Below are 11,546 nucleotides of genomic sequence, written 5' to 3' on the forward strand. Positions count from 1 at the left end.
CTGTGATGTGAAGGGCCCGTTACAATATTTAAACCTCCATTTTAAAAAATGCTGCTAAAATGGGGGGGCGGGGGGAGCGATTAGGCCAGCAGAATTGCATACAGTTTTGTAATAAAGTAGAAGATGCAGTTGTGCTTCAAAAATGTTTGTGTTTAATTAGATGAGAGAAATGATGGTCCCGGGAGAAAGATTGAGATCAGGCTCATAAGATAAAATACTAGTCAATCAAGGAATATTGGTTATCATGTCTTATAAAGACAGCCTCCCTTTTTAAGTAAACCTTCGAGTACACCACAACAAGCTTGAAAGGATTATTGAATGGGAAATAATTTCTCAGCATTTTGAAGTTTGAGTGAGCAAGAAAAACCCTTAGCACAACATGTTAAACTGAAAGGTGTTTGGTTTTTCTGTCACCATGGCATGTACATAGCACTTTACAAAGAGTGAGAGAACAGGTCTCTGTCCCAAAGGGCGTACTTGCAGACATGGGCTTACTTACAGAAAGGTATAGTGAGATATGCCAAAGGCCTCAAGGGAAAGTTTTTTTGGGGTGGGTGGTGGGGAAAGCTGCATGTAAGTGGCAAGCTACCTTATGGGACTGTTGAAATACTTTGAAGTCTCCAAAGCAATATATAAGTGCTATCATTCTTATACATGGCATGCTGAGTGAAGGAGCAGCAAGCTGTTTAAATGAGCATGACCCAGGCACAATTGACGGCTACTTAAAACTCAGATACCTTTTCTGTCCAACTTTGAAGGGCCAAATAACACGCTATGTGAAATGCATAGTGTGTTGTTACATCTATGATTTTAAATTTAATTACAGTCATGGAGTGACTATTGTAATTAGGATTCAGCACTTGAGATGGTTTAACCCAGGGTCAGGCTTACTTTGCCTGGGCCAGTTCACTGCCGTGGAGCCCCCTCCATGGGCTGGATCGCAGGCACATGTGAGCGCGCATGCGCGTGATTTCTGCGCAGGCGCAGTTTTTGGCGTGAAAGCGAGTCCCTGTGCCACACTGCACCAGTTTAGCACAGTGCACAGGGACTTGCTGAGTGGGCAGCTCAGTTTGGGGGCGGCTTGTGGGCTGGTAAAACGACCCCTGTGGGCTGTTTGTGGCCCATGGGCCTTAGGTTGCCGACCCCTGATTTAACCTTTAAGTCCCTAGCTGTGATTTTGGTTGGCAGGGATTGTCAAGAGTTCTAGAGATGAGATGAAGTAACACATCATCTAGAGGTGTATATGTCACCACAAGCCAGCGGTACCCCTTCAGATTTTTACCGAGGACAAACCGGTCTGTCTTTGTGTAAGGAAATAAATTGACACATTTCTGACTTCCAGGACACTATGCAGCTGCCCTGAAACTTGCCATATTTTGACAAAAAAGAGATGAGCCTTTAAATGGAGGTTCCATTATGAACTGCTGAGCATCAGTTCATCTGAAGGCAGCCCTGTTCAGGGAAGTTTTTAATATGTGACATTTTAGTGTATCTTTCATCTTTGTTGGAAGCCGCCCAGAGTGGCTGGGGAAGCCCAGCCAGATGGGCGGGGTACAAATAAATTATTATTATTATTATTATTATTATTATTATTATTATTATTATTACTATTTCACTCTATTCTGATCGGACACAACTGACTCTGTTGACTTCAGGTGTTAAATTATCAGAGCAAGAAAAACATCATTCAGGGATGGATGGATCTGTCAGTTTCAGTTTCTCTCAGGTTTTCAAACCTAATTTCAAGTTCTCTAGATCTCCATTTTCAATTTGTTAAAAAATCATCATGGAAATTCACCAGCATTTTACTACAAATTTCTCCTAATACAAACACTTCTCTGTGTAATTTTAAGTAATGTACACATTTTTGCAAAGCAATTTCCCCTAATATGTTTTTGTATATTACTTTCACTAATGTAACCATTTCATTTGGCAGCCATATTTGCACATTTTTCTTCTCTGTGCCCCTCTCTCTCTCTCTCTCTCTCTCTCTCTCTCTCTCTCTCTCTCTCTCTGTGTGTGTGTGTGTATCTGCCAAGTTAGGATAGCACCTCATGCATCTGATGTATGACATAATAACTTTAAGTCTTCGAGATGACCCAATATTTTTTCTTGATATTTTTAAAACAAACTAACAGCACAATCCTATGCTGTTTTAAGTCAGAAATAATTTCCATTGAATTCAATGGAGCTCACTATGCTCAGGTGAATGAATATAGGATTACACCCCAAGATAGTTATCCTTTAAAATCATCCATTGAGAGATTACTTATAGTCCAATCTTATGCATGTTTACACAGAAGTAAGTCCTGCTGCTACCACTGGGATTCAGTCTTAAGGAAGTTTACACAGGAGTGCTGCCTTAATGTTTCTTTTGTAAAATTAAAATTGGTAAACAACCATGTAAATGGGCAAAAAAAAATTGGCTTCCTTTCTCCTGGAAAAGTACTGTGGATCTTTAAAGTTTGCAAATACTTTCAAAAAGAAATTGATTTAGATGATGGCATTACTTTAACTTATTTGTATCTTAGATTCTAATAATGTAAGCCAAATTAATTGCTTGTCTGTAGCTTCCCTCAAACCACAGATTCTCTCCAATCACATTATTAGGCTTTTAACCAGGTTGTTTACCACAGAGCCTCTTGGAAGTCCATGAAGTCACAGTTGCAGCCCCAATTTCCAGTTATCATAATCAGAAGATTAAATGTGAGCTTTGCACTGTTTACCTATGCTTATTATCTTTACTTCTGTCTTCCTCTGGGCCCAAAGGTTCTGTCAGCAAGATTCTTTTGGGAATGTCTGATAAGAAAGTTGTATTTCAGAGGAAGGTCTCACAGTTCCAGCATCCTTGGCTTTGAGAAGACTCAAATCTTGAAAACACTGATGTGCTGGACTTAGAAGGTTTCAACAATGTATTTGGTTGGCATGCATATTTGTGGTACGACAAGGTTAAAGCACATAAAGCGTTTAAAAACCATATTGTTAGAAAAGCATTGTTTAATGTCTGGATAAGATATAAGGACTTGTTAGAAAATAAAACCCCAAGATGGCTGTCACCAATGGAAACGAAGGCTCAGAAAAAACTCAATATGGAGGCCAATTGGCCGAAATATTGGGAAATTCTGGAACAAGAGAGAGACAGAATAAAACTGCAGAGCTTTGAAAAATTAAAAAACAGAGTGCGAGACTGGCTCCATTACTACCAAATAATGGAGGCATATAATTTGGACAAAAAACTTGGCTTCCAGGTGGAAAAATCAAAATTGGAAACAGAATTGTTAGATCCCAAAATTAAGAATTTGTCAAGAATGTATAACTTGCTGTTGAAAAGGAACACACAGGATGAAACGGTGAAATCTGCTATGATTAAATGGGCACAAGATGTTGGACACAACATCATGATGGCTGACTGGGAACAGTTATGGACCACAGGTATGAAGTTTACGGCATGTAATGCCTTAAGAGAGAATTTAATGAAAATGATTTACAGGTGGTACGTGACAGCAGTCAAGTTTGCAAAAATTTATAAATTACCTGACAATAAATGTTGGAAATGTAACGAGACTGAAGGTACATTCTTTCACCTTTGGTGGACGTGCCCAAGGATTAAGACATTCTGGGAGATGATCTATAACGAAATGAAAAAGGTATTTAAAAATACCTTCCTGAAGAAACCAGAGGCCTTTCTCCTGGGCATGGTCGGCCAATTGGTGACAAAGAAGGATAGAACTTTCTTTATGTATGCTACAACAGCAGCAAGAATACTCATCGCAAAGTATTGGAAGACACAAGATTTACCCACCCGGGAAGAATGGCAGATGAAGTTGATGGACTACATGGAACTGGCGGAAATGACTGGCAGAATCCGAGACCAGGGAGAAGAGTCGGTGGAAGAAGATTGGAAAAAATTTAAAGACTATTTACAGAAACACTGTAAAATTAATGAATGTTAGAAGGATGTTGGAATGAAGTTATATGGCTTTAGCAGAAATGTTATAAAGAATTAAGTAAAAATAGATTGTTAATGGGCCAAAGGGGAAAAAATAAGGTTAGATTGGGTTAAGATAAATTATAGGACAAAAATTGAGAAAGATGGAAAGGATTTGCTAAAATAGCTAACTGAACTGGAATACAAAAAAGGGAGGTGTGAGGAGGTCGTTGAAACAAGTAAATGAAAGACAAGATATGGAAATATTGGATGTGTTTTTAATTGTTTTTGTTTTTGCTTTTGTTTTGTTAAGATAAGTAGTGTTTTTGTTTTTTTCTTTTGTATTGTATTGTATTGTTTTGCTTTGTTTAGCTCTTTTTCTTCTTTTTGTAATCTGTAAACTCTTAATAAATATTACTTTTTTTTAAAAAAGAGAAGACTCAAATCATACATTGTTTCCAAAGCTCATGTGGGCGAGGCAGGAATTACAGTGGTACCTTGGGTTAAGTACTTAATTCGTTCTGGAGGTCCGTTCTTAACCTGAAACTGTTCTTAACCTGAAGCACCACTGTAGCTAATGGGGCCTCCTGCTGCTGCTGTGCCACTGGAGCACGATTTCTGTACTCATCCTGAAGCAAAGTTCTTAACCTGAGGTACTATTTCTGGGTTAGCGGAGTCTGTAACCTGAAGCGTATGTAACCTGAGGTACCACTGTACATGATTGGTAGAAAACAACTAGCATAGTATTACCATGTCTTCTCACCTGCCCATTCAATAACTCATATTCAGACCCCCAACCACAGGACTCCCCCTGCCAGTAAGTATCTAAAGACCAAGGTTTCCTTCCAAATTCAAACCGAAAACAGCAAATATAAAGGTATCATTACCTCCCCAATTCCTCCCTCCTTGCTAGCTTTTTACACATCTATGTAGTGGAGTCTAAAAAAAAGCTGCTAAATTTTGGAAAAATTGGGATATGATTAATAGATATAAAGCAGAAATAGGCCAGTTCCAGGCTGACCCACCCATGATGCAAGGTGATGAGGTCACCTCAGGTGGCAGATCCAGCCTCTGCCACCACTTGCCACCGCCTCCTCCTTCACACCTACCTACCCCTTTGCAACTGCGCACCTCCTTCTTTGCATCTGCATGCCTCTGTGGTGGCAGGCGGGCACAGTGGAGGGGTTGGGGCGGAGGTGGCATTTTCTGTTATGCCTGATAGTATGCTCCTAATATTTTGTTGAAGACAGTGGAAGATATTCTGCAAAAACTGAGTATGCAAGATTGTAGAAAAGTAGTCAAAGTCCCTCTAAGATGGACATGTTATGGAGAATGATTCTGAAAATTAGGAAAAATCAAAATAGGTATGTTCTGGCAATTCAGTACATTAGACAAATTATTGGTTTTAGAGGTTTTATGCTAATATGAAGCATTAGAGGAACAGACAAGAAGAGTAAAGTAGGTTGACGTATGGACAGATGTGTTGGTTCCCTTATTCCCTTTCTCTCCTTATAATTTGATAATTCTTCACCTTTTATTAGCAAGTTACTAAATAAGCCAATGTTGTGTATTAAGAGGAACTAGCTTCTTGTGCATGGGCGATAGCTTTCTTTAATGTCACTAAATCTTTTTCAAATAAGTCTTACAAATCTTACTTAGTTTAAAGGGTTGTATCCAGCTAAGTTTTACTCAGAGTAAACCCACTGAAACTAGTGGGCCTAAGTTAGCTATCTCCATTCATTTCAATGGGGCTACTCTGACTACTGTTGGATATATCATCTTCATTTAGCTCAATTTCCTTTTTCCTTTACGTATTCTTAATTCTTCATATCTACACAGTTAGTGTTCTTAATGTTTCTCATTGTATTAATACCTAATCTATCTCAACACTATTTGGTAATCACTTTTAGACTGTTATTGTAACAATAATAATTAAAACAGAACCTACATTGCACACTTTGTGGGCTCGTAAACAGCAGTTTAGGGCTGGAGGCGAATGCTGAGCCTCCTGCTGCTTTCAGTGGAGATGAGCATTTGGTGAACTATTAAGCACCTGGCAATTATTATTTTTAATCAGCTATTAGGAAGACCAGGCAATGGGTAACTCAGGGGCTGTGTTGTGAGTCTCCAACGCCCAAACAAAATAATTTACAGAGCCAGCTGATGTGTACAGTATATACCCCAAAGTAAGCCCTATAGTGTTCAATAGGAGTTACTCTCAGAAAAAGGTGTGAAGGACTACAAACTCAATCTCTCACTTTTAGTAAAGTGAGAGCACGGCAGGAGGTTTGGATCAGTATCATTACAACAGCCAGAGAAGGGTGATGTTTACATTCATGGTCTCTTGGGAGAGACAACATTGGGTTGTTTGTAGGGGTGGGGGTGGGGGTGGGGGTGGGGGTGGGGGTGGTAACTATGAGTAACAATTATTTAGTCTGTGGGGTGCTGCAAAATGTGGGGTTTTCACTGCAAATCTATTGCCAAACTTTGGCATTGGTTTGAAGTGATTTGGACACTGTTTGATTTTTGAGTGTTAACCACGAACCCCATGTTTGATGTATCAATTACTCAGTTTGTGGGGTGCTGCAAAATTCTGGGTTTTCGCTGCAAAATGCTGCAAAACTTTGACACAGGTTGGGAGGGGATCCAAAATTTTGGGGTTCGTAGTTAATAAGCTTGCCTAGACTAGACAAAACAGAAAACAAACTTGCCAGCCCCAAAAGGTTCTGACCTGGATGTGGGGAAAAAGCGGGAGCAGCAGCAATACCCTACAAACATCCTGTTCCCCACATGCTATGTCTCCCGCTTTCTTTGTCCCATGTGCTCTGGGTACATCCATGTGGAAAGCAGAATGCTTGCTTCATGTGCTGCATTTTTTTTATAATTAAACAGATTGTAACAAATATACTAAGGTCCCCAGTCCTCTTTGCATCAAAGGTAACCAACATACGTATTATGTGCACACACACACATGCACAGGTTCCACAGCTGAGACAACAGGGAGCAAATAACAACAAGCTATTCCCTTAAGCCAAAGATGGGAGGAAAAGCAAACTAATAACATGAATTTGTGGTCTTGGGCAGTAACATTTTCCTTTATTAGGCAGGTGGATTGGGGAAATGAAGGACCGCCTATTGATTGATTTCAATATAATGCATTATATATATCATCTGGGTATTGACATATTAATAGTGCTATTCCATTAAGTAGAGAAACCATTTAATTCCCCAGAGGCTCCTGTAATTAGGAGCCAGATGTTACAGGTGGCATTCAGCAGTAAATGCAATGAGGAAAGAGAGCATTATTTTTCTGACTTCCTCCATGCTGCAAAGAAAGTGGCAAATTAGGGGCTCCCATCCCTGAATAAAAGACTTAGACAGCACAGCATTTATCTGAATATGTGCTCCATGTTAATCAGTGGAGTAATTTGTTCCCCGTCTTCTATGAAGCATTGGAGCTCAGCTGTGGAGCACATGCTTTACATGTCCCTGGTATCTTCAGGTAGGGCTGGATATCTCCAGGTAGGGCATACACACACACTTCATACTCAAAACTGAATGCTTTTATTCTGGATAATTAAATAGGAATAACAGTCATCACTAGAATAAAGGAATATATGAAAAGCCCTGCTGGATCCGACCACAGTTGTATCTAGTACAGCATCCTGTTTTCACAATGGCCAACCAGATGCTTATGGGAAGCCTGCAAGAAGGATATGTGCCCTCTCTCACTTGTGATTCCCTCTGATATGGAGGTAACACACAGTATATTCATCATAAGCAGTAGCCACTGGTAGCCTTATCCTCCATGAATTTGTCTAACCCCCCTTTAAAGCAATCAAAGTTAGAAGACCGGGATAGCTCAGTTGGTAGAGCATGAGACTCTTAATCTCAGGGTTGTGGGTTTGAGCCCCACATTGGGCAAAAGATTCCAACATTTCAGGGGGTTGGATTAGATGACCCTCATGGTACCTTCCAACTCTACAATTCCATGATTCTATGAAAGCTGGCAGCTTTCAGTGCATCTTGTACTAATGAATTCCATAGCTGAACTATGTGCTGCGTGAAGAAGCATTTCCTTTTGTCAATCCTGAATCTTCCAACATTCCGCTTTGTTGGATGATCCCCAGGTTCTGGTATTATAAGAAAGTGGGGGGAAAGCTTCTATCAACTTTCTCCATTCATTAATCATGTCCTCCCTTTCTTGCCTTTTTTCTAAACTAAAAAGGCCCAAATGTTGTAACCTTTTCTCATCGGGGAGTTTTCCCAAACCCTTGAGCATTCTGGTTGCTCTTCTCTTCATCCCTTGTTTCACATGGTCTCTTGACTTCCACACTTGATTTATCTTGAGTACCTTTGATTCTGAGTGCAGTACCTTTGATAACTCACAGTTCAATGCATGGACAGACCCTCCCACTGAAAAACATTGCATTTAAGGTGATTAAAAAGTACCATTGGTGGAACAGGTTGTTACACATCAAATCCTCATTTGATGTTACAGCCATCAAGTTCTTAACATGTATTGGGGGAACCAGCTCCCATCCTGCCTGTAATAGCAAATGGAGTGTTGACAAGTCATTAATCTGAATAAAGTGACCTTGAGTAGGCACCCAAGCAAATCTTTATACCAGTTTCTGGTAAGTGGAGATTGGCAACTAGATAAAATCTGCTAAATTTGCTTGTGACCCCTTCCTGCAATCGCCTGGAAGTTGTTAACCTTAGTTTCTATAGAGTAAATGAGTTTGTATGTTTTATTTGGACCAACTAGGGTTCAAAACACAGTATGCAAGCTTTAGAGTCTTTCTTTGGGTAAAAAAAAGATACTGCTAAGTCTGGTCATTTTTATGTATTTGCATAGGATATGGATCCTTCGTGCCTTATATAGAGCTTTTGCTTTGATTTATGCTCTATTAAGATAAGAAGTTGCTTGAATCTTTAAGTCTACCGACCCATTCGATAGAAGCTTGCCCTATGGAACTCCTTTCCCTAGGAAGGAGCATGGATGTTTTCAGACAATTTGTGTGTATGTCCTGGTTGGGCTTACTTTTAAAGGATGTGGTAAAACAGATGTATTTATATTATTATTACAGTGGTACCTCGGGTTACATACACTTCAGGTTACAGACGCTTCAGGTTACAGACTCCGCTAACCCAGAAATAGTTCCTCGGGTTAAGAACTTGGCTTCAGGATGAGAAGAGAAATTGCATGGCAGCGGTGCAGCAGCAGCTGGAGGCCCCATTAGCTAAAGTGGTGTCTCAGGTTAAGAACAGTTCCAGGTTAAGAACGGACCTCTGGAACGAATTAAGTTCTTAACCCGAGGTACCACTATATATATATAGAGAGAGAGAGAGACTTGGTTTGTTAGCTTGCTGATTTATTATATTACCTGGCTGGGATCTAAAGATGGGGCCAATCATGGTAATTTTCCTAGTTTAAAAAGTTGTCAAGGTCTGTAGAAATAAAATGTTCTGTTCCTTGGAAGACTTTTGAAGCATTAAAAGGTTATTTGTTTGTTTATTTTAAAAAATTGTATGTTGTCAATATGTCTAAGCAGTCTAAGTAGTATATAGCAAATATAAAATTGTAAGAAAAAGACAAAAGCAGAAAACATAATAACAGCTGACCAGTCATATAGAATTCATCCAACTGTGAAGGCTCATCTTCAAAAGATGTCTAAAAATAGGAAGTGAGGATACTTGGTGGATTTCCAACAGGAGGGCATTCCACATTGCTTGACTGGCCACGCTAAATGCTCAATTTCTTGTCAATACCAAGTAGGCCTCATTGACACAGGAGACAGATAGCAACATTCTTCTAGCAGTGACTGAACCGGGATATAAGGGCTTAGGTAATCCTTTATGCTCCATATTCCAATGCTCAGGTGTGTATTGAAAATCTAGAGCTAAATTGGACAGCAATGAACTCAGTGAGCCAGCAGGTAAGTTGGATTTTGAACCCAAATCTGCAGAGCTCATGCCCACTGTAGTGGATTTAGAACTCTTGTTTACTAGTAAAAAAAATGCCATTCAGCAATTGACAAGAAGAATCTGGAATTTCCAAGTAGCCACCAAGTACTATGAATGCCTCTGGTTGTCTGTTGTATTTGAAAGTTAATTTAATGTGCATGGGATAAAAAGCATTACTTGAATTGCATTGCAACAAGAACCCTTTCCTGAAATTTGATTGTGGCTTTCAATGTGACCTGACGTGTCCCTTATTCATCCTTTACAGCAGCACCTTGAGAACAAAGAAAATGGTGATGGCGAAATTAGCAGAGGTTGTTTCAGAATTGATCAAAGGCAATAGCGCTTTACACAATCTGGTGTAGTCCCTTCAAGAGCTATTGGTCATGTCAATTACTTAATGATTCCTAATTTGATGTTTCCTAATTACACTTGTATTTACAGAAGTACTAAAGGTAATAGAGTTGTGGACTCCTGGTGTGGGTGATCAAAGCTCTATCCCTCAGATGTCTCTGTGCTTATGCTCTTCATGGGTGTCTCCAGACGGTCACTATTTTGCAGAAGGGGTTCAAGCACACACTGGAACTTTAATTTTTGCATTTAGAGTTGATTACAGGGCTCTCACCCTAGTGCAACAAAACCACTTAAAAAGAGAATCAGACTTTTTCAGTCTGGTAAGTGACAGCAAATGTTTTGAAATGTGTGTGATAAAAGCAGCATGAGGTGGAAAGGGGAAGGTCTGATTGAAGAGGGGAGCTGCAGGGGGCTGCTGAGTGATGGGGAGTGGGCAGTTGTGTGAGATGTTTGTGTGAGTTTGAGAAGTGGGGTAAGTGGGGTTATTGAGCAAAGTGAGCTGGGGTGAAGCCCTTAATAGACAAATAAAATACCACTTGATAGTGTTGAGATTTCCATTCCACCTTAAGGAGCAGACATGGAACTGTTGTGTGTCACATGCGGCCCTCTGCATTCCGACAGATAGCACTGTCTTAGGGCCTCTCCAGATGACCTCTTTATTGAGTATTCTCATTTGCTTGCACAAAGTTTACATGGAAGGTAGACGATACCCACTTTTTATGAAGCATTTGTTCTGATTTGTTTGTGGGGTGGTTATATGTCAACGAGCATTCATTCTGATTTGCTTGCAGGTTATTTATATATCTTCCCATTAGTCAATCATCTGCTGCTACAGATCACAAAACTGCTGCCTGCAGCAAGCAGGTCCCTCTGAGCATTATCAGAGTACTCTTACTTGGAGGGAAGGAAAGGCTTGAAAGGCCTGAAGGAGTGAGAGATGCCTCCTCTCCCCTTAGACCTTCTCCCAGGCAAGCCACGGAGGAACCTCCTTTCATGAGCATCATTGGGATGTCTTGGCAGGGCTGGTCAGAAGGGAAGAAGAAATGGGATATAGAACCATATCCTAGGGAGGACCTCATAGTCCAGGAGGCACTGATCTAGATGTTGAGGAGGGACCCAGAATCCTGCCTCAGTGTCATCAAATGCCCCAACTGCCATGGTAGAGTTGCTTGACTTGACTCTTGATGCCACCTTCTGGCACTGAAGTTCTCCTCACCCCCAGGGAAGTGCCTAAGACTAGATTGGACAGCTTCAACAGGGCCATCAGGCCCAGCCTATTCGTAGGAGTTCCTGCTTGCTT

The sequence above is a fragment of the Podarcis filfolensis genome (assembly GCF_964270895.1).
Source record: "Podarcis filfolensis genome assembly, chromosome: 3".
Taxonomy (NCBI): domain Eukaryota; kingdom Metazoa; phylum Chordata; class Lepidosauria; order Squamata; family Lacertidae; genus Podarcis; species Podarcis filfolensis.